The 24745-nt window shown below is 40.5% G+C and overlaps 1 long non-coding RNA gene across 1 annotated transcript in view; it reads left to right on the top strand.

Annotated features, from left to right (window-relative positions):
* LOC132372100 (uncharacterized) overlaps nt 1-17078 on the top strand; it is a 46101-nt gene extending 29023 nt beyond the window's left edge. The window contains exon 3 of the long non-coding RNA XR_009505096.1: nt 17041-17078. This is a non-coding gene — a long non-coding RNA (uncharacterized LOC132372100). The remainder of the gene's footprint in view (nt 1-17040) is intronic.
* The last annotated feature ends 7667 nt before the right edge of the window (nt 17079-24745 follow it).

Genomic DNA, 24745 nt, shown 5'->3' with positions numbered 1-24745 from the left:
GCTTTACAATGGTGTGTTAGTTTCTGCTTTATAACAAAGTGAATCAGTTATACATATACATATGTCCCCATATCTCTTCCCTCTTGCATCTCCCTCCCTCCCACCCTCCCTATCCCACCCCTCCAGGTGGTCACAAAGCACTGAGCTGATCTCCCTGTGCTATGTGGCTGCTTCCCACTAGCTATCTATTTTACGTTTGGTAGTGTATATATGTCCATGCCACTCTCTCACTTTGTCCAAGCTTACCCTTCCCCCTCCCCGTATCCTCAAGTCCATTCTCTAGTAGGTCTGCATCTTTATTCCCATCTTGCCCCTAGGTTCTTCATGACCATTTCTTTTTTTTTTTTTTTTTTTTTTTAAGATTCAAATATATGTGTTAGCATACGGTATTTGTTTTTCTCTTTCTGACTTACTTCACTCTGTATGACAGTCTCTAGGTCCATCCATCTCACTACAAATAAATCAATTTTGTTTCTTTTTATGGCTCAGTAATATTCCATTGTATATATGTGCCACATCTTCTTTATCCATTCATCTGTCGATGGACACTTAGGTTGCTTCCATGTCCTGGCTATTGTAAATAGAGCTTCAATGAACATTGTGGTACATGACTCTTTTTGAATTATGGTTTACTCAGGGTATATGCCCAGTAGCGGGATTGCTGGGTCGTATGGTAGTTCTATTTTTAGTTTTTTAAGGAAACTCCATACTGTTCTCCATAGTGGCTGTATCAATTTACATTCCCACCAACAGTGCAAGAGGGTTCCCTTTTCTCCACACCCTCTCCAGCATTTACTGTTTGTAGATTTTTTGATGATGGCCATTCTGACCGGTGTGAGATGATATCTCATTGTAGTTTTGATTTGCATTTCTCTAATGATGAATGATGTTGAGCATTCTTTCATGTGTCTGTTGACAATCTGTATATCTTCTTTGGAGAAATGTCTATTTAAGTCTTCTGCCCATTTTTGGATTGGGTTGTTTGTTTTTTTAATGTTGAGCTGCATGAGCTGCTTGTAAATTTTGGAGATTAATCCTTTGTCAGTTGCTTCATTTGCAAATACTTTCTCCCATTCTGAGGGTTGTCTTTTGGTCTTGTTTATGGTTTCCTTTGCAGTGCAAAAGCTTTTAAGTTTCATTAGGTCCCATTTGTTTATTTGTGTTTTTATTTCCATTTCTCTAGGAGGTGGGTCAAAAAGGATCTTGCTGTTATTTATGTCATAGAATGTTCTGCCTATGTTTTCCTCTAAGAGTTTCATGGTGACCGGCCTTACATTTAGGTCTTTAATCCATTTTGAGTTTATTTTTGTGTATGGTGTTAGGGAGTGTTCTAATTTCATTCTTTTACATGTAGCGGTCCAGTTTCCCCAGCACCACTTATTGAAGAGGCTGTCTTTTCTCCACTGTATATTCTTGCCTCCTTTATCAAAGATAAGGTGACCATATGTGCGTGGGTTTATCTCTGGGCTTTCTATCGTGTTCCATTGATCTATATTTCTGTTTCTGTGCCAGTACCATACTGTCTTGATTACTGTAGCTTTGTAGTATGGTCTGAAGTCAGGGAGCCTGATTCGTCCAACTCCTTTTTTCTTTCTCAAGATTGCTTTGGCTATTTGGGGTCTTTTGTGTTTCCCTACAAATTGTGAAATTTTTTGTTCTAGTTCTGTGAAAAATGCCAGTGGTAGTTTGATAGGGATTGCATTGAATCTGTAGATTGCTTTGGGTAGTAGTCATTTTCACAATGATGATTCTTCCAATCCAAGAACATGGTATATCTCTCCATCTATTTGTATCATCTTTAATTTCTTTCATCAGTGTCTTATGATTTTCTGCATACAGGTCTTTTGTCTCCTTAGGTAGGTTTATTCCTAGGTATTTTATTCTTTTTGTTGCAGTGGTAAATGGGAGTGTTTCCTTAATTTCTCTTTCAGATTTTTCATCATTAGTGTATAGGAATGCAATAGATTTCTGTGCATGAATTTTGTATCCTGCTACTTTACCAAATTCATTGATTAGCTCCAGTAGTTTTCTGGTAGCATCTTTAGGATTCTCTATGTATAGTATCATGTCATCTGCAAACAGTGACAGTTTTACTTCTTCTTTTCTGATTTGGATTCCTTTTATTTCTTTTTCTTCTCTGATTGCTGTGCCTAAAACTTCCAAAACTATGTTGAATAATAGTGGTGAGAGTGGGCAACCTTGTCTTGTTGCTGATCTTAGTGGAAATGGTTTCAGTTTTTCACCATTGAGGATGATGTTGGCTGTGGGTTTATCATATATGACATACATGCCTTTATTATGTTGAGGAAAGTTCCCTCTATGCCTACTTTCTGGAGGGTTTTTATCATAAATGGGTGTTGAATTTTGTCAAAAGCTTTCTCTGCATCTATTGAGATGATCATATGGTTTTTCTCCTTCAATTTGTTAATATGATGTATCACGTTGATTGATTTGCATATATTGAAGAATCTTTGCATTCCTGGGATAAACCCCACTTGATCATAGTGTATGATCCTTTTAATGTGCTTTGGATTCTGTTTGCTAGTATTATGTTGAGGATTTGTGCATCTATGTTCATCAGTGATATTGGCCTGTAGTTTTCTTTCTTTGTGATGTCTTTGTCTGGTTTTAGTATCAGAGTGATGGTGGCCTCGTAGAATGAGTTTGGGAGTGTTCCTCTCTCTGCAGTATTTTGGAAGAGTTTGAGAAGGATAGGTGTTAACTTTTCTCTAAATTTTTGATAGAATTCGCCTGTGAAGCCATCTGGTCCTGGGCTTTTGTTTGTTGGAAGATTTTTAATCACAGTTTCACTTTCAGTGCTTGTGATTGGTCTGTTCATATTTTCTATTTCTTCCTGGTTCAGTCGTGGAAGCTTGTGCATTTCTAAGAATTTGTCCATTTCTTCCAGGTTGTCCATTTTATTGGCATACAGTTGCTTGTAGTAATCTCTCAGGATCCTTTGTATTTCTGCAGTGTCAGTTGTTACTTCTCCTTTTTCATTTCTAATTCTATTGATTTGAGTCTTCTCCCTTTTTTTCGTGATAAGTCTGGCTAATGGTTGATCAATTTTGTTTATCTTCTCAAAGAACCAGCTTTTAGTTTTATTGATCTTTGCTATCGTTTCCTTCATTTCTTTTTCATTTATTTCTGATCTGATCTTTATGATTTCTTTCCTTCTGCTAACTTTGTATTCTTTTTGTTCTTCTTTCTCTAATTGCTTTAGGTGTAAGTTTAGGTTGTTTATTTGAGATGTTTCTTGTTTCTTAAGGTAGGATTGTTTTGCTATAAACTTCCTTCTTAGAACTGTTTTGCTGCATCCCATAGGTTTTGGGTCTTCGTGTTTTCATTGTCATTTGTTTCTAGGTATTTTTTTATTTCCTCTTTGATTTTTTCAGTGATCTCTTGGTTATTAAGTAGTGTGTTGTTTAGCCTCCATGTGTTTGTATTTCTTACAGGTTTTTTCCTGTAATTGATATCTAGTCTCATAGCGTTGTGGTTGGAAAAAATATTTGATACAGTTTCAGTTTTCTTGAATTTACCAAGGCTTGATTTGTGACCCAAGATATGATCTACCCTGGAGAATGTTCCATGAGCACTTGAGAAGAATGTGTATTCTGTTGTTTTTGGATGGAATGTCCTATAAATATCAATTAAGTCCATCTTGTTTAATGTATCATTTAAAGCTTGTGTTTCCTTATTTATTTTCATTTCGGATGATCTGTCCATTGGTGAAAGTGGGGTGTTAAAGTCCCCTACTATGATTGTGTTACTGTCGATTTCCCCTTTTATGGCTGTTAGTATTTGCCTTATGTATTGAGGTACTCCTATGTTGGGTGAATAAATATTTATAATTGTTATATCTTCTTCTTGGATTGATCATCATGTAGTGTCCTTCTTTGTCTCTTGTAATAGTCTTTGTTTTAAAGTCTGTTTTGTCTGATATGAGAATTGCTACTCCAGCTTTCTTTTGATTTCCATTTGCATGGAATATCTTTTTCCATCCCCTCACTTTCAGTCTGTATGTGTCCCTAGGTCTGAAGTGGGTCTCTTGTAGACAGCATATATATGGGTCTTGTTTTTGTATACATTCAGGCAATCTATGTCTTTTGGTTGGAGCATTTAATCCATTTACATTTAAGGTAATTATCGATATGTATGTTCCTATTACCATTTTCTTCATTGTTTTGGGTTTATTATTGTAGGTCTTTTCCTTCTCTTGTGTTTCCTGCCTAGAGAAGTTCCTTTAGCATTTGTTGTAAGGCTGGTTTGGTGGTGCTGAATTCTCCTAGCTTTTGCTTGTCTCTAAAGTTTTTAATTTCTCTGTCAAATGTGAATGAGATCCTTGCTGGGTGCAGTAATCTTGGTTGTAGGTTTTTCTCCTTCATCACTTTAAATATGTCCTGCCACTCCCTTCTGGCTTGCAGAGTTTCTGCTGAAAGATCAGCTGTTAACCTTATGGGGATTCCCTTATGTGTTATTTGTTGTTTTTCCCTTGCTGCTTTTAATATTTGTTCTTCGTATTTAATTTTTGATAGTTTGATTAATATGTGTCTTGGCGTGTTTCTCCTTGGATTTTTCCTGCATGGGACTTTCTGTGCTTCCTGGACTTGATTAACTATTTCCTTTCCTATATTAGGGAAGTTTTCAACTATAATCTCTTCAAATATTTTCTCAGACCCTTTCTTTTTCTCTTCTTCTTCTGGGACCCCTATAATTCGAATGTTGGTGCGTTTAATGTTGTCCCAGAGGTCTCTGAGACTGTCCTCAATTCTTTTCATTCTTTTTCCTTTATTCTGCTCTGCAGTAGTTATTTCCACTCTTTTATCTTCTAGGTCACTTATCCGTTCTTCTGCCTTAGTTATTCTGCTATTGATTCCTTCTAGAGAATTTTAAATTTCATTTATTGTGTTGTTAATCACTGTTTGTTTGCTCTTTAGTTCTTCTAGGTCCTTGTTAAATGGTTCTTGTATTTTCTCCATTCTATTTCCAAGATTTGGGATCATCTTTACTATCATTATTCTGAATTCTTTTTCATGTAGACTGCCTATTTCCTCTTCATTTGTTAGGTCTGGTGGGTTTTTGCCTTGCTCCTTCATCTGCTGTGTGTTTCTCTGTCTTCTCATTTTGCTTAACTTACTGTGTTTGGGGTCTCCTTTTCGCAGGCTGCAGGTTCATAGTTCCCGTTGTTTTTGGTGTCTGCCCCCAGTGACTAAGGTTGGCTCAGTGGGTTGTGTAGGCTTCCTGGTGGAGGGGACTGGTGCCTGTGTTCTGGTGGATGAGGCTGGATCTTGTCTTTCTGGTGGGCAGGTCCACGTCTGGTGGTGTGTTTTGAGGTGTCTGTGGCCTTATTATGATTTTAGGCAGCCTCTCTGCTAATGGGTGGGGTTGTGTTCCTGTGTTGCTAGTTGTTTGGCATAGGGTGTCCAGCACTGTAGATTGCTGGTCGTTGAGTGGAGCTGGGTCTTGGCATTGAGATGGAGATCTCTGGGAGATTTTCGCCATTTGATATTACGTGGAGCTGGGAGGTCTCTTGTGGACCAGTGTCCTGAACTTGGCTCTCCCACCTCAGAGGCACAGCCCTGATGCCTGGCTGGAGCACCAAGAGCCTGTCATCCCCACGGCTCAGAATAAAAGGGAGGAAAAATAGAATGAAAGAAAGAAAGAAGAAGATAAAATAAAATAAAATAAAATAATTAAAATAAAAAATTATTAACAAAGAAACATTTTTAAGTAAAAAAAGAAGAACAAAAAAATGGACAGATGGAACCCTAGGACAAATGGTAAAAGCAAAACTATATAGACAAAATCACATGCAGAAGCATACAGATACACATGCACAAAAAGAGAAAAAGGGAAAAAAAGATGTATGTCGTTGTTCCCAAAGTCCACCTCCTCAATTTGGGATGATTCGTTGTCTATTCAGGTATTCCACAGATGCAGGTGCATCAAGTTGATTGTGGAGATTTAATCCGCTGCTCCTGAGGCTGCTGGGAGGGATTTCCCTTGCTCTTCTTTGTTCGCACAGCTGCTGGAGTTCAGCTTTGGATTTGGACCCGCCTCTGCGTGTAGGTCGCCTGAGGGCGTCTGTTCTTTGCTCACACAGGGCGGGGTTAAAGGAGCAGCTGATTCGGGGGCTCTGGCTCACTCAGGCTGGGGGGAGTGAGGGGTATGGAATGCAGGGTGAGCCTGCAGCGGCAGAGGCTGGCGTGACGTTGCAGCAGCCTGAGGTGCGCTGTGCGTTCTCCTGGGGAAGTTGTCCCTGGGTCACGGGACCCTGGCAGTGGCGGCTGCACAGGCTCCCGGGAGGGGCGGTGTGGAGAGTGACCTGTGCTCGCACACAGGCTTCTTGGTGGCGGCAGCAGCAGCCTTAGCGTCTCATGCCCGTCTCTGGGGTCCACGCTGATAGCCGCGGCTTGCGCCCGCCTCTGGGGTCCGCGCTGTCACGCCCATCTCTGGAGCTCGTTTAGGCGGCGCTCTGAATCCCCTCTCCTTGCGCACCAGGAAACAAAGAGGGAAGAAAAAGTCTCTTGCCTCTTCGGCAGCTGCAGACTTTTTCCCGGACTCCCTCCCGGCCAGCTGTGGTGCACTAGCCCCTTCAGGCTGTGTTCACACCGCCAGCCCCAGTCCTCTCCCTGTGATCCGACCGAAGCCCGAGCCTCAGCTCCCAGCCCCCGCCCGCCCCGGCGGGTGAGCAGACAAGCCTCTCGGGCTGGTGAGTGCTGGCCGGCACTGAGCCTCTGTGCGGGAGTCTCTCCGCTTTGCCCTCCGCACCCCTGTGGCTGTGCTCTCCTCCGTGGCTCCGAAGCTTCACCCCTCCTGCCACCCGCAGTCTCCGCCCGCGAAGGGCCTTCCTAATGTGTGGAAACCTTTCCTCCTTCACGGCTCCCTCCCACTGGTGCAGGTTCCATCCCTATTCTTTTGTCTCTGTTTTTTCTTTTTTCTTTTGCCCTACCCAGGTACGTGGGGAGTTTCTTGCCTTTTGGGAGGTCTGAGGTCTTCTGCCAGCGTTCAGTAGGTGTTCTGTAGGAGTTGTAGATGTATTTCTGATGTAGATGTATTTCTGATGTATTTGTGGGGAGGAAGGTGATCTCTGCGTCTTACTCTTCTGCCATCTTGAAGCTCTCTCCACTATACTGTCTTGATTACTGTAGCTTTATAGTAAGTCTTAAAATTGGGTAGTATGAGTTCTCGAGCTTTGTTTTGTTTCACAACTGTTTTGGCTATTCTTGTTCCTTTGTCTTTCCATACACATTTTAGAATCAGCTTTAGAACCTATAAAAATTCTGGAATTTTGATTGGGATTATGTTGAATCTGTAATTCAGTTGGAGGAGAATTGATATCTTAAGAATATTGAGGCTTCCATCTACGAACATGACAGATATCTCCATTTATTTACATCTTCCCTGATTTCTTTCATCAGTAGCTTTCAGCTACAGATCCTGTACATGTTTTCTTAGATTTAAATCTAAGTGTTATATTATTTTGGTGTGATTTTAAATGGTACTTTAAATTTTTTTTCATATTCTAATTATTTATTGCTAGTATATAAAAATGAAACTGATTTTCATATACTGACCTTATATTCTAGGGCCTTATGAAACTATTCATTAGTTCTCAAAATCTTTTGTCTGTCTTCCTTAGAATTTTTTCATGTAGATCATCATGCCATTTGGTAGTTGAGATAATATTATTTTTTCTTTCCAATTTGTAAGCCGTTTCTATGTTGCTTTGGGTCCATCCCATGTAAGTCCTCAGGGGAAGTGCTGGGATTTGTGTTGGTTCATGCATGGTATTCGAGGATTCCCTTCTTTGATTCTATCCTTTCTTGGGTTTCCCCACACTGTCCACACTCAAAGGACCCCTATGCTTGGTCCTTTGCCCAGAAAGCTAGGATTTCTTTTGGAGTTTTAGCTGAACTGCAGTTGCACATTTCTGCTGCATTCGGCTGCCCTTGGCACAATTGGCAAGAAAATAGAGAACAAAAAATTAATGGGGTTCCCCCTTCATACCCTTGGTGCTGCAGGACCACTTTTCTTGGTTCTTCTGGCCAGAAAGATAGGTTTTCTCTTGGGGTTTTAGGTGTCATTTCACTACAGAGTAGTTCTGCAACTGAGACTATTCTTGGGGCAGGACAAAGAGAGGAAAAAAGAGAGGAAAAAAAAAAAAACCCAGCAGATATTCTCTACATTTTTTAGATAATAGGAACTCCTTTTCCCAGTCCTCTGGCCAGGAAGACAGGCTTTCTCTTTATTTTGCAGCCCATTCCCACTTCAGAGTTTCACACTAGGGCCACCCTCAGGTCAACCATAGGAGACAAAAGAGGAAAAAGTACAAACTTTTCATATAAGAGTCTGTTCTCCAGAAAAACAGAAACAGTAGGAGATTGACTGATTGATTGATTATGAGGAGTTAGCTCATGCAGTTATGGAAGCTGAGAAGTCCCTTGGTCTGTGGTCTGTCAGCGAGAGACCCAGGAATGCCAGTGTATAATTCAGTCTGAGTCTGAAGGCATGAGAACCAAAGGAGCCAGTGCTGTAAATCCAAGAGGGCAGGAAAAGACGGATGTCCCAGCTCAACAGTGAGGCAGGAAAAAAGGGTCAAATTCCCCTTCTTCTGCCTTTTGTTCTATTCAGGCTCTCAACAGATTGGATAATGCCCACCCACATTGGGGAGGGCAATCTGCTTTACTGAGTCCACTGAATCAAATGCTAATCTCATCCAGAAACACTCTCACAGACACGCCCAGAAATAAGGTTTAATCTGGGCACCCCATGGCCCATCCAAGTTGACACATAATAACAACCATCACAGGGTCATTCTTCAAGTTTGGGGGTTCCCTTACCCCACTTGCCTGCTCTTGTTAATTTTTAAGTTTCTGAAGTAGTTATTCTTCATATTTTGACCAGTGTATAGCTGCAATCAGTGGGAGAGGTAGGCAGCAGTGGGCTTCATCCTTGGCACACCAGGAGTCTGAGTAGGTTTCTGACGTGGGCAGAAGTAGAAGGAAGTCTAGGAACCATGAGACTTGAGTGTTTGATGGGTCATCAGTGAAGATGTTGAAATTACCTAGATGATGACAGGAATCTGGGTGGAGAATGCCTGGGGGTCAGGTGTCAGAGTTTTAATGAGTAGAGCTGAGTGGCTTGGGTAGGAGGAGATGACAGGGATGAGGATGGGTAGAGGGAAGCATGAAGACTGTCAGCTGGTGAATGAGGCTCACATGAGGAGTTTTTCAAAGTGATTCAAAGTGGTAGAGTCACAGTTTGGATGTGGCGGCAGAATCCTATGTGAAGGTCCGCCTCACATTCTGTGGATTGGGAGATAGGTAGGTTATGTGAGAATGAGCAGCCTTTGCTTTGAGAAGGATTTGAGGGAAGTCATGGTGCATAACGAGTGAGCTTTCAGGTAGTATGAAAATGTTCCGGGTGAGGGAAGGGAAGAACTCACTGAGGGCATGAATATGCCACATACAACCTTAACACTTATAGCCCTGGGCTCAGTGGATTCTTAGCATGCAGGTGAGAAGGCAGGATAAGATTGTGATTGAGAGCATGCACATAGAAGCTGAGTTGGTGCCCTTCCCAGCTGTACCCCTTGTGTTGTGTGTGATCTTGGACAAGTTACTTAAAATCTCCGAGTCTCAGCTGCCTCATCTCTAAAATGGAGATAATAACAAAGGATCATGAAGATTAAATGACAGTATGGGCAAAGTGTTAATGCAGTACCTGACAACACAGAGCAAGTGCTCAATAAATGATTGCTATTATTATGCTCATTTTTTTTAACCCATTTCCCCCCCTCCCTACCCCCTACCTCTGGCAACCACCAGTCTGTCCTCTGTTTCTTTGAGTTTGGTCTTTTTCAGATTTACATAGAAGTGGGATCATTTGTCTTTCTCTATATGACTTATTTCACTTAGCATAATGACCTCAAGTTTCATCCATGTTGGCACAAACAGCAGGATTTCCTTCTTTTTTATGGCTGCATAATATTTCAATTCTATATGTATACCATATGTCCTTTATCCATTCATCAGACAGTGGACACTCAGGTTGTTTCCATGTCTTGGATGTTGTAAATCATGATGCAATGAACATGGGGGTGCAGATATCTCTTTAAGACAGTGATATTTCTTTCAAATATATACACTCAGAAGTGGAATTGCTAGATCATATGGTGACTCTATTTTTAATTTTTTGAGGTAACTCCATATGTTTTCCATAGTGGCTGTACCATATGACATTCTTATCAACAGTGTACAAGGGTTCTCTTTTCTCCATATCCTTGCCAGCAGTTCTTACCTGTCATTTTGATAACATCCATCCTTACAGGTTTGAGGTGATATCTCACTGAGGTTTGATTTGCATTTCCTTCATGATTGGTGATATTGAGCACCTTTTCATGTACCCTCTTGGCCATTTGAATATCTTCTTTGGAAAACTGTCTATTCAGATCTTTTGCCCATTTCATAATTGGAATATTTGTTGTATTTTAGGGATTTTGGGGGTGTTTTTGTGAGTTTTGTTTGTCTGTTTTTGTTTTTTTGCTACTGAGTTGTATGAGTTCCATATATATTTAAAATATTAACCCTTATCAGATATGTGGTTTGTATTTATCCTCATTTTAACAGCTAAGAGGGGCTAAATAATCTGTCTGAGGTCAGATACCTAAGAGGTGAGCTTCAGGTCTTCTGATTTCAATTCTTTGATATGGAGGGAGCCCAGGGCAGGGATGGCCTGATGAGTAGAAATAAGTGGGCTAGTAAGCCAGTCCTCTCCCCAGCTCTTATTTGATAGCCCCTAGTGGCAGATTCATCTCTTTGTATTTAAGACATCCCTCCATTAAAAAACAATGCAGATCTCTCTAGAGGAGATAATACAGGGAAACTTACATATAGTATTAAGTGTCAGGCACTGTGTTTAACTGGACATGCATCGTCTCATTTAACCCTGGCAGGGACCCCTCATGCTGGAGTTTTTATTCTGGTTTGCAGTTGAGGAAACAGACCTGGAGAAGTGAACTCAAGGTCACTTAGCTCATTAGTGACAGTGTTAAACTGCAACCCTAGACTCCTACCCTAAGTCCCGTGTGTTTTCCTCTGTGCCACAGCTACTCTCTCCCAAGGTGAATGATGCTAGATAACCATTTGAACAAAGTAGTAAAAAGACATACTTAAGACTACTAGTTCTCACCCAGGCACTGTTCTCTGGGTGACTTTGAGTTTGTTACTTACTCAGTAGGTTTGGAGTTTTTCTCTCTGGGGAACAAAGATGACAAATTCCTAGGATTTGCCTTTGTTAGTCTGTTGTGAAGACCACTCAAAATTAATAAATCTCACTGACAGATTAAAGTTTCCAAGTTGAAGAGAGTAGTTTGAATCATTCTGCAGCCATATATTAGGTCTGTTAAAGGTGAGAGTTGGGATTTCAAACAGCTTTGATAATCTTCATCAATTCCTTTCTCCAGGATTTGAGTGCTTGTTCTCATTCCATTTCTAATTTTTTCCCTTTTTTCTTTTAAAACTATACTTCCCATCTGTTAGCTCATTCCCTCTAATTTCTCCCCATGTCTAGTGATTGTCATTCCCCATATGTCTACAAGAAATCTACCATCTAAGAAGAAAAAAATTAGAAAACAAAACCAAGAAAGTAAAACTCAATGTTAAAATGTAATTTGGGGGCTTCGCTGGTGGCGCAGTGGTTAAGAGTCTGCCTGCCACTGCAGGGGACACGGTTCGAGCCCTGGTCTGGGAAGATCCCACATGCCGCGGAGCAGCTGGGCCCGTGAGCCACAACTACTGAGCCTGCGCGTCTGGAGCCTGTGCTCCGCAACAAGAGAGGCCGCGATAGTGAGAGGCCCGCGAACCGCGATGAAGAGTGGCCCCTGCTTGCCGCAACTGGAGAAGGCCCTCACGCAGAAACGAAGACCCAACACAGCCATAAATAAATAAATAAATAAAATTTAAAAAAAAAAGAGCATAAGGGAATTGAGATTAAAATAAAATTGACATTAAAAAAAATGTAATTTGTAGTTAACACCTCTACTTCTAGGCAAAATGTAATCACATGGACCATATTTATACTCCTGCTGGAAACAGCTAAGAAGCGGACAAAGTATACAAAACAACTCTCCTCAAGACATCAGGTATCAGTCGATGAAGGACAGTGATCCCTGAAACTGGGAAATAAATGGAGTGATCTCTACTGTGCCTTAGCTTCCTGACTGGATGGGGCTTCGAGGCTGTGGTGTAGAGAGGAAGAAACCAGGCAGAGCCCAGCAGTTATCCAGAATTGTGGAGATGGAGTCAGTAGTTCAGGGATGCTGCTAGATTTCACAGGGCAGAGTATCAGAGAAGAAAAAGTTGCACAGAGAGAGAAATCCAGAGATCAACAGAGTGTCTGCCTTGAGTATTCAATTGAGTATTGATCAGCTCATGTACATAAGGAAACCATTAAAGGCCAGGGGAAGAAATAATCAAAAGGATTAGAGGGAACAACACCCAGGGTCACATAAGGCCAGGAATAATACATGTTCCCTACAGTCAGTGTGGAAGACCTCATAATTTACGTGCCATTGGTGGAGTTCTAAAGAGAATCTTGCATCAGTAGTGGGGAAAAATTATCCTTCAACTGAATGCTGCTCTTGTTGTGCCTAAAAAAGCTTAGCAGCAAGACCTGAAATAATCAGACTATTTCTAAGTAACTTAACTGTACCCCAGAACAAAGCTCAAACATATTTAGAGGAATACAAAAATATCCAACACCCAATAAGGTAGAATTCACAACTTTGGCATCCAATCAAAAATTGCTAGACATAAAAAGAAGCAGGAAAATACAACCCATAATGAGGGAGAAAATCAATCGATCAAAACTGACCCAGAAATTACACAGATGATAGAATTAATAGATAAGAGCATTAAAATGGTTATTATAACTCTATTCCATATATTCAAGAAATTAGAGGGCAGATTGAGCATGTTAAATAGAGACATGCAAGTAATAAATAAGACCCAAGTCAAACTTCTAGAGATGAAAATGATAATGACTAAAATGAAAAACCCAGTCTAAGGTTGCTAGATGGGATTAGTGGCATATAGACATTGCACAAGAAAATATTCGTGAACTTGAAGACATAGCAATGAAACCATCTAAAATGAAACACACAGAGAAGACTTCAAGTGGCCATATATACATGTAATTGGGTCCTCAAGGGGGAGGGCAGGCAGGAAAACAAATGGAATAAACAATGGATAAGAATTTTCAAAGTTGATGAGAACTGTAAAAACAGGGATCCAGTAAGCTCAGTGGACCCCAAACACTGTAAAGATGAGGAAAACTACACCAAGGCACACCATAATCAAAAATTTTCAATCCACAGATGAAGAGAAAATCTTAAAAAGAAGCCAGAGGAAAAAGATAAAAATGAAAGTAGATTTCCCATTAAAACCAATGCAATCTAGAATACAGTGGAACAACATTTTTAAAGTACCTGAAGAAAAAATCATTCTGATTTTGGATTAGGCAAAGATTTGTTAGCTACAAGACCAAAAGCATAATTCATTAAAAGAAAAAAATAATTAGACTTTATCTAACTAAGCACTTACGTTTTTCAAAACACTGTTAAAGAGTATGGGATAAGGCAGAGACTGGGAGAAAATATTTACAAATCATATATGTAACACAGGACTTGTATCTAGAACATATAAAGAACTCTCAAGGCTCAATATTGTAAAAATTATAAACAATCCAGTAGAAGATGGGCAAAGATTTTAAAAGATACATTATCAACGATGATATATGAATGGCAAATAAGCACATAAAAAGCTATTCAACATCGTAAGGCGAAATGCAAATAAAAACTATTACACTACACATTGATTAGAATGTCTAAAATTACAAGATTGCCCTACCAAGTGTTAGCTAGGATATGAAACAATTGGAACTCTCATACACTGCTGATGGGAATGTAAAATGGCACAACTACTTTGGACAGCAGTTTGGCAATTTCTCAAAAAGTTAAACATACACCTGGTATATGACCCAGCCAATCTACTTTCATATATTTTCCCAAAAGAGATCAAAGTCTGTATCAATACAAAGAATTTTACATAAATGTTTATTTATAATAAAGCCAAATGTGGAAAGAACCCAAATGGTCTTTGACATGTCAATGGATAAACAAAAAAGTAAAGAACTTTTACAATAACAGGGATAAAATTAAAAATAATTACTCTGAGTGAAAGAAGCCAGAGACCCCTTCCCCCACCAAAAGAGAGAGAGAGTATGTCTTTATGATTTCATTTATATAATATTCTAGAAAATGCAAGATAATCTATGGTAACAGAAAATAGACCAGTGATTTCCTAGGGATGGGGGTTGGAGAGATGTGGGATGGAGGGATAACTGAGCACCAGGACATTTTTGGAGGTGACAGATATGTTCCTTGCCTTTATGTAGTGATATGTACATGAGTGTATACTTATGTCAAAACCTATCAACTTGTATACTTTAAATATGTGCCGTTTTTTTGTATGTCAGTTATATCCCAATTAAGCTGTATATAAAGAACACATGATTAGATGTCCTGCCTCTCGACCTCCAGAGCTACTATTTCAAACCTGGGCCTCCAGCATCTACTGATTCTCTGAATCCCCAGTATCCTTTCAATGAATCACACCACGTCTTAAAAATAAATGTAATTAGAAGAAAGGGGAAACACCCTGGCGGTTATAATGTGTAGCAATTAGAGATGTCTCATAGCTTTTGGAAGTGTGGTCCATAGATGGGATGGGCAACGTATTATATGTTTGCTTTAAGCAACTCAGAACTGATGGCAGGTCCCAGATGCTGAGTCTCAGTATACCCTTTACCTTGACATTCATTAGTTACTTGTTTACCAGTTAGTTATCCTCTGCCTCTTCCTACTTGGTCTGTTTTGATCACTTCTGCAGTTACAGTAGAACTATAAACACCACATAATAGGTGCTCATTAAATCTTCTTTTTAAAAATTTTTATTGGAGTATAGTTGATTTACAATGTTATGTTAGTTTCAGATGTACAGCAAAGTGCATCTGTTATACATATACATATAGCCACTCTGTTTTAGATTCTTTCCCATATAGACCATTACAGAGTGTTGGGTAGAGTTCCCTGTGCTATACAGTAGGTCCTTATTAGTTATCTATTTTATGTATAGTAGTGTGTATACGTCAATCCTAATCTTCCAATTTATCCCTCCCCCTGCCTTACCCCCTGGTAACCATAAGTTTGTTTTCTATTAAATCTATATTAAATGAATGATTGCATTTTATTGCTTCTGTATAGAATGTATGTCCAGATATTTGACAGTCCTAATGATAAATATCCTCAAATCATCAGAGTTTCACTGGTTTCAAGGTTTTCTAGTCTTTAAGCCATTTTTAGGTTTTGTAACAACCACCACAAGGTAGACCTAAAGCTTCACTCCCTGGATCACACAATGCCCCTCTTTCCCCTCTTTGTTCACACCTGCTGCAACTGAATGATGAAGACTGTATAATATGATACTTGTTTAAAGAGGCCAGATTCCTATTTTTTTTTAAGTCAGACAGAATTAAATCTGACTGTGTAAAACTCTGCCAATGCTGTGGCAGCAGAGATAAAGAGGATCAGTTCAAGTTGAACTCTGTGGGCTGATCCTTATGAGCTGCCTGGGGCATGAGTGCAGTTAAATAGAAATGGTGCATTCATAAATATGTCTACTGCTTATCCAAATAACAAAAATCATGCATTTAAACAAGTAATTCATTTCACTGGAGAACACTTTTCTAAGGGAGTTTGAGTGATGGAAAATTCCTTGGGGCCTTTCCTATTGCAGAAGGGCAGTTCACCATGAAGGGCGTGTTAACAGAAATATGAAACCTGACATAGTTGTTGAAAGGTCAGTGTTGTCTGAATAACAACATTCTCTAAATTTTGTCTTACCTTGTGACATGATAATCCACGTCAGTCATTAAGCACTTATTATAAGTGGGACAGAAGTTGACAACTTCTACATGCTTCAACACCTATTGATAATATTATATTTAGTCATGTCTGCACTTTGCATGTGAACATCCATTGGTAGTCATTCTTCTCCCTGAAAAATAGGCCCCATATATTCCAGTGGATTTGCAAATTTAGCTTTCCTGAATTGGGATAGGGAACAGCAAAAGGGCATCACTTGATACCCATTGTTTGATTTTATTGGATAGTTATGGACCTATCCCTATATAAGGATTCAGACTTTTCTCAATCTTCTCCAAATTGAATTAACAGCTATTGTCTATATTCAATTCCACTGAACAAACATGGTGTTACATACCAGACATTATGAGACATATAACTGAAGGAAAATTGCTTCCCAAAGTTTACTTGTAATGGATACAGTAGATGGACCCTCAAAATCAGTCCACCTTCCTAATGATGCCTTGTTTTTGGAAGGTCATGAAACCACTCAGTGGATCAAGATCAGTGTGGTTAAAATGAAATAGAACCATAGAGAAAATATCAGAGTACATTACACTTAGTAAGGATAAACAATGTTTCATGGAATTTTGTTTCATTTATTTATATGTATAGATGCATGCTTACATAGGGTTGTAATGAAATATGTGTTTCTTAAGGTAGGTTGGGGTCAAGATGTTGAAAGACACTATTCTAATACACCCTCCTGAACTGTCTGCCTCTCTGAAGCTAAGGTTCTGATTGGGACTTAGGTTCATCCATTTGGATGTACTTGCACAAGATTTGGAAAGTGTGATGGTTAATTTTATGTGTCAACTTGACTGGGTCACAGGGTGCCCAGGTATTTGCTTAAACATTATTCTAAATGTCTGTGAGGGTGTTTTGGATGAGATTAACATTTGAATTGGTAGACTGAGTAAAGCAGATTGCCCTCCCTAAAGTAGGTGGGCCTCATCCAATCAGTTAAAGACCTGAATAGAATAAAAAGGCTGACCCTCCCACAAGTAAGAGCTGACTGCCTTCAAACTGGGATATTGGTTTCTTTCTGCTTTCAGACTCAAACTGAAACATCAGCTCTTCCTGGGTCTCAAGGCTGTGAGTTCTTCAGGCTAGAACTACACCATCAGCTCTCCTGGGTGTCCAGCTTACTAGCTCACCCTGCAGACCTTGGGACTTTTCAGCCCCTACAATCGTGTGAGCCAGTTCTTTATAATAAATCCCTGTCTATCCGAATAGCCAAAGCAATCTGGAGAAAGAAAAAACGGAGCTGGAGGAATCAGGCTCCCTGACTTCAGACTGTACTACAAAGCGACAGTAATCAAGACAGTATGGTACTGGCACAAAAACAGAAATATAGATCAATGAAACAGGATAGAAAGCCCAGAGATAAACCCACGCATCTATGGTCACCTTATCTTTGATAAAGGAGGCAAGAATATACAATGGAGAAAAGACAGCCTTTTGCTGGGAAAACTGGACAGCTACATGTTAAAGAATGAAATTAGAACACTCCCTAACACCATATACAAAAATGAACTCAAAATGGATTAAAGACCTAAATGTAAAGCCAGACACTCTAAAACTCTTAGAGGAAAACATAGGCAGAGCACTCTATGACATATATCACAGCAAGATCCTTTTTGACCCACCTCCTAGAGAAATGGAAATAAAAACAAAATAAACAAATGGGACCTAATGAAACTTAAAAGCTTTTGCACAGCAAAGGAAACCATAAACAAGACGAAAAGACGACCATCAGAATGGGAGAAAATATTTGCAAATGAAGCAACTGACAAAGGATTAATCTCCAAAATATACAGGCAGCTCATGCAGCTCAACATCAAAAAACAAACAACCCAATCCAAAAATGGGCAGAAGATCTAAATAGACATTTCTCCGAAGAAGATATACTGATTGCCAACAAACACATGAAAGGATGCTCAACATCACTAATCATTAGAGAAATGCAAATCAAAACTACAATGAGGTATCACCTCACACCGGTCAGAATGGCCATCATCAAAATATCTACAAACAATAAATGCTGGAGAGGGTGTGGAGAAAAGGGAACCCTCTTGCACTGTTGGTGGGAATGTAAATTGATACAGCCACTATGGAGAACAGTATGGAGGTTCCCTAAAAAACTAAAAATAGAACTACTATCCGACCCAGCAATCCCACTACTGGGCATATACCCTGAGTAAACCATAATTCAAAAAGAGTCATGTACCACAATGTTCATTGCAGCTCTATTTACAATAGCCAGGACATGGAAGCAACCTAAGTGTCCATCGACAGATGAATGGATAAAGAAGATGTGGCACATATATAGAATGGAATATTACTCAGCCATAAAAAGAAACGAAATTGAGTTATTTGTAGTGAGGTGGATGGACCTAGAGACTGTCATACAGAGTGAAGTAAGCCAGAAAGAGAAAAACTAGTACCGTATGCTAACACATATATATGGAATCTAAAAAAAAAAAAAAAGGTTCTGAAGAACCTAGGGGCAGGACAGGAATAAAGACGCAGACGTAGAGAATGGACTTGAGGATACAGGGAGGGGGGAAGGGTAAGCTGGGATGAAGTGGGAGAGTGGCATGGACATATATACACCACCAAATATAAAATAGATAGCTAGTGGGAAGCAGCCACATAGCACAGGGAGATCAGCTCAGTGCTTTGTGTCCATCTAGAGGGGTGGGATAGGGAGGGTGGGAGGGAGATGCAAGAGGGAGGAAATATGGGGGTATATGTTTATGTATAGCTGATTCACTTTGTTATACAGCAGAAACTAACACACCATTGAAAAGCAATTATACTCCAGTAAAGATGTTAAAAAATAAGTAAATAAATCCCTATCCATGTAGATATACATCTTATTGGTTTTGTTTCTCTGGAGAATCCCAACTAATTCAGAAGGTGAAAGATGCATCTATTGGTTCTACTGCTTTTTCTGGCAAACACAATGTGGTGAGCAGAATTCTAAAAATAGTCCCCAAGTTTCCATACCCGAATGCTGGGAACCTTTGAAAATGGTGAGATACCACTCCCATGATTTTGTTATGTTATATGACACAGTTGATCTTAAAATAGAGAGATTATCTGGATGGGCCTAATCTCATCACATAAGCCCATCTAAAAGCAGAGAGTTTTCTCTGGCCGAAGGCAGTAATGGAAGTCAGAGGAATTAGTGTGAGGAGGATTCCATTTGAGGAATCTTGCTGCCAGCTATGGTGTTGTGAGAGAGCCTGAAAGGAGGCCCATGGAAGGAGCTGTGAATGGCCTCTAAAAGTTAAGAGTCACCTCTGGCCAATAGTCAGGAAACAAAGACCTCAGTCCTACAACCGTAAGGAACTGAATTCTGCCAAACCCAAATGAGCTTGGAAGGAGATTCTTCCAAGAATGAGAACCCAGATGAGAACCCAGTCTGCTGACACCTTGACTTCTGCCTGGTGAGATCCAAGCAGAGAACCCTGCCTGGACTTTGGACCTATCAAATTGGGATAATAGTTAAGTTTGGGGTAAAAAGTTTGTGGTAGGTTGTTATACAGCAGTGGAAATATACATAGTCACGGAGATGTATTTTCCTCGGCAGCATTAGCAGGGATTTAGAGGCAGTCATTTGTATCCAGAGGCAGGGTGTAGGACGTCTGTTTTTGTTGGTGCAGATCTAGCAGGTGCACTGGCTCTGGAGCCAGCAGTTCCAGTGATAGCCTTCTTGTTTTCAGCTTTCCCATTGTGGCAGAGATTGGAGTCACTCTGGCAGAACAACAATTCTGCCGTGTTGTCCTGGAATCTAGACCCCACTTATCTAGCCCTTCTAATGTTCCTCCTATTAAATCACTGCTTACATATAAGATAATTTCTGTCATATGCTACTGAACCTTGACTATTATGTCTCTAAATCTCCTTAAATATAATGACAGCTGTCAGCTTATTTAAATCTCTCAAGTACTCCTTACTTCTTGAAAATCCTTCTTTTGGTTTTAAAGACATCTTACTCTCCTGGTTTCTCTTATATATTTTTTCTACTAATTTTCATTCCATTTTACTGGCTCCTTTTCATTCAGCAAACAGACATTGAACATCTACTAGATTGAAGACACAGTGTGTGCAAAGTGCAGGAGTCCCGTCAAGAATTGGTCATGCACAGATGTAGAGAACAAACGTAAGGACACCAACGGGGGAAAGTGGCGGGGGTGGGGGTTGGTGGTGGTGGGATGAATTGGGAGATTGGGATTGACATATATACACTAATATGTATAAAATAGATAACTAATAAGAACCTGCTGTATAAAAAATAAATAAAATTCAAAAAAAAAAAAAAAAGAATTGGTCATGGACCCTGTCCTCCAGGGACTTGACAATATGTAAATGATAACTATATAAGGTGATAAAATCTATAGTAGAGGTGGGTAAAATATACTCTGGAAGCCCAAAGAAGAAAACTTATCACTCTCTGGGGTGGTCAGGGAGTAATTCATAAAGATGATGGCACTTGAGCTGAGTCCAGAAGGATGAGTAGACCTGTTTCAGACAGACGAAGTAAGGAAGGGCATTCCAGGCAGAAGGAACAGAGAGGGCAAAGGCATGGAACTTTGAAAATGTGACATATCACAGGAGCAGCAAGGAGTTTGCTGTGGCTGGATTTCTGGGTGCAGGTGGGAGATTAGTAGAGAAAAAAAGTCAGGATTTGTATAAAATGTGACATGTGAATTGGATCCTAAAACAGAGAGTTTACTGGAGATAGTTACCATAGGAAAGTTCTTCAACTTTGAGGACTACCCACTGTATTCAAATAAAGTCTGAACTCCTTGGCTTTGTTAAAAAGGTTGTTCATCCCCTGACTCACTCTCTAGTGTCACGCTCAAACCAGCTTCCTCTCGCCTAACATACACCCATTTACTCCTTTACTCATTCATTTATTTTATTTTTTATTTTTTTGGCCGTGCCACATGACTTGCAGGATCTTAGTTCCCTGACCAGGGATGGAATCCGGGCCCTGGCAGCGAGAGCACTGAGTCTTAACCACTGGGGAATTCCTTTCTCATCCATTTCTTTAGTCAGAGAGCTTGGGTGGTTGGGGGGTGGACGGGAGAGGCAGATGGCTGGGAGGCGCAGGTCATTGAAAGGACTTTGGCTTTTATCCTAGGCGACATGGAAAGGCCATTGAGGGCCCTGATCTATTTTACATTTTAAAAGAATCACCCTGGCTACTCTCTGGAGAGTTGAATGGGGTGGGAGGCAGAGGGTAAGCAAAGAAACGAAAAAGAAAGTATTGTAATAATCCAGAAATGACTCTGGCTTAGACCAGGATGAGAGTGGTAGAGCCAGTGAGAAGGGTTATGATTCTGTGTGTATTTTAAAGGCGGAGATGATAGGATTTGCCAGTGGATTGAATGTGGGGTATGAGAAAACAAGAGGCGTCAAGGATGACACCAAGGTTTTTGGCCTGAGCTACAGGTTGGAGATCGTTTCAATTTGCATTAGAGATCGTGGCAAGGGTGGGCTTTAGAGAAAATAGCAGGAGTTGTTTTTTTAACATGGTGATTTTGAGATGCCTGTCAGACATCCAAGCTTACGTTTTGAGTATGCCGTTGGTGTCTGGAGTTAAAGGAGACGTTCGGATGGGACTCATGGGTGGTTTACTTGGTATTTAAAGCTATGAGGGAAAAAAATAAAAAATAAAAATAAAGCTGTGAGATTGGATGAGATCACCTAGGCAGTCTGAGTAAATGAGGAAGACAAGTACAAGGACTGAGCCCTGGAGGTTCTAGCTCTTAAAGTTCTGGCTGATGCGGAGGAACGAGCAAAAGAAGGGAGGGAGGGAGTGGAGGGAGTGGCCACCGAAGGAGGAAGAGTGATCTCAGGAGGACGTCAAGTCCTGGAAGCCAAGTAAAGAATGTGTTTCAAGGAGGGAGAGAGCAAGTGGGTCAAGTGCTGATGGCGGGTCAAGTAGGATGCGAGGTCAAAGAAATGATCATTGGATATTGCAAAGTGGAGACCATCGCCACAGGGCAAGAGCAGTTCCCTTGGCACTGGGGAAAAGCCTAATTTGAGTGGGTCCTACAGAGAATTGGAGGAGACAACGGATAGGCAGTTCTTTCAAGGAGTTTTGTTACAAAGTGAAGGAGAAAAATGAGGCAGTGGTGGGTGGGAAGGGAAGGAAGTGGGGTCAAAAGAGGGCTTTTTTTCTCTTTAAGACTGGAGAAGTAACATCCTTTTCATATTGTCCATTTTGCTGATGGAAATGATGATGTGGGAGAGCGGGGGAGAATTGCTGGCAGCAGTGTCCTTGAAGAAGGCAAGAGTGCCTCAAGTTCAATGTCCAAAGAAGAGTTGGCTCAGACAGGGATGAACAGGTCATCCATACTAATGCTGGTGAGAGAAGAGGACATGGGAATAGATACAGGTAAGATGGTAGATGTGGTAGCAGGTGATTTTGCAAGTTTTCTTCTCACTGGTTGCATTTTCTCAGTGCAATAGGAAGCAAAGGTACAAGAAGAGAGTGAACAGTTGGAAGTCTGCAGAGAAAGGAGTTGGGAAGTATGGGGTTGGGCAGAAAGTTCGTTCGGGTTTTTCCCTAACATCCCAGTAGTAGTCTAGAGGTGTAAGTGAGTAGCCCTGTGACCTTACTTGAGGTCAACGGGCCTGAGATAACTGTTGTGTGTCTTTCTCCAATGACATTGGATGTTGATATACATAAGAGGTGAATTAAATTGAATTTCTTGCCGTTCCCTACCCCTTTACCTTTTCACGGACTGTTCCATCTGCCTGGAATGTCCTCTCTACCCTGTTTAGTCATCTTCCAACTTCTGGCTCAACTGCCACTTACTTGAGCCTACCAGGCAGAGTTCATTACTGCCTTCTTGGAGCTATCGTGGTATCTGTGCATCCCTCTCCTGTAATAATAGCTGCCATATTGCACTGATATATTTCCCTGTCTCCCTAGTTAGTTTGGCTGTTCCTCGAGGGTGTCGATTTAGTAATCTGAAATCCTAGTGTTGTATTTGGCCCATGGTTGGCATTCATTAATCGCTTATCAAACTGCATTGAATTCCAGGGAGAGAATCAGCAGGAAGGGTCGGCAGGTAAGAGAGGTAGGGTGTAGAGATAGAAAGAGTGGTGACATTTAGAACAGGGAGATAGGGTCTAGAGATAGAAAGAGTGGTGACATTTAGAACCAGGTTCAGCTGCTCTACAAGGAGGGGAACTCCTGCCCCTGAGGATGAGTAAGATAACTGCTTCCTCAGCTTTAGTGGTGGAGTGAAATTGAAGCCCATGTCAATTGGTTCAATAATACTTCTACGGAGTTTACTTTGAGGATCAAATGACGTCATACGTGTGGAAGAATTTTGTAAATGAATTACACAATATAAGATGTTATTTCTTACAACACTCTACGTCAAGGTAGTAGAAATGTGTTGAATTTGTACATTTTACTAGCATATAGGCTGTATAACAAAGGAAAAGGAGAATGGGTTAAAGGTAAAAACACTGATGATAGTTTGAATCTTCTTTTGGCATTCTTACTCATAAAAGTCTCTACGGAAAATACTCCTCACGGTCTCTTTCAGTTACAGCATGTTCCCGGGCCGCTCACTGTCTTGGAGCCAGAAACCCTGGTGTGACCTACTTTGTTAAGCCAGGTGGTGTCATAGACAGACAGACGTGGCAGCTCATCGTGCAAGGAGCGGGACATGAAGAGCCTGCGATCTGGCTGGCTGGCGTCACAATGCATGGGTTTGGGACATGTCTGTGCTCAGCAAAGGCCAACCTTCTACAGCATTCCAGCACTCGAGGGAACTTTCTAACACGTTGGTGATATTAACAATTCCAAAGCAGTAAAGTGTTTAATCCTTGATGCTGGCAGGAAGTAGTATTACTTTAACACAGGTTCTGACTCTTATGGTTCGTTAATTGTTCGTGTCTATTTGTCTTAGGTTTCCCTTAAGTTTCATGTTTCTTAAAGCAGGGACCATATTTTATACTTCATATCCTCTGCTTACACATGCCTGCCACAGTATTTTATGGGTACTCAGCTTCCATCTGTTATAGATTGGGCTGTTTTACTAGGTGTCCAGCAGCTTTCATGGTGACCAGGTACAGACAGAGCATGAAGAGGAAGGCAAGGCTGGTGCTTTTCTACTATGTAAAGCACATGTTGTTTAACCTGAAATCCTGGGAACTTATGATGTCCTGCGTGAATGACTGTGGGTTTAGGACTTTGTTATTCTACCCCTTCTTCCTATCAACTTAAAATATCTTTCTGGCAGTTTATCTTTCTTTCACTCCCTAACTTAAAATAAATTACAGCATTGCCTTTGGGCTACCTGCTCATGTGGGATTTAAATTCGTAAAAGAAGAAACTCTAGAACACAGAGAGCTTTGTGTTTTGAGGTACACCAGGAAGGCTGCCTTCTTGCTGACTTTGTAGGGTGAGTTGGGTTATGCTGTTATGTTTCTGGGAGGATCTTCCAAGATGCAAATATATTTATTGGGAAGAGTAGCCTGTCAGTCCATGATCGACTAACAGGAAACTCAAGTTACTTCCCGTAGACTTGATTCTACCAGTCACAGTAAGGAGTGAAAAACAGGACAGATTAGTTTTGATGAGAAAATGCATCATAACTTTCTTAGAACATGGAGTTATGCCCATAGAAAAACAGAATAAGAGCATGAGATTGGGGACCCAAAAGTTGATTGTGAAAGCGGAATCCTGATGCCAGAGCAAAGGGCAAAGATAAAGGCCGTCTA

Source organism: Balaenoptera ricei, chromosome 9 (assembly GCF_028023285.1).
Source record: "Balaenoptera ricei isolate mBalRic1 chromosome 9, mBalRic1.hap2, whole genome shotgun sequence".
NCBI lineage: Eukaryota > Metazoa > Chordata > Mammalia > Artiodactyla > Balaenopteridae > Balaenoptera > Balaenoptera ricei.
Note: the sequence above shows the minus strand (reverse complement) of the source record. Positions and strands in the feature narration are given on the sequence as shown.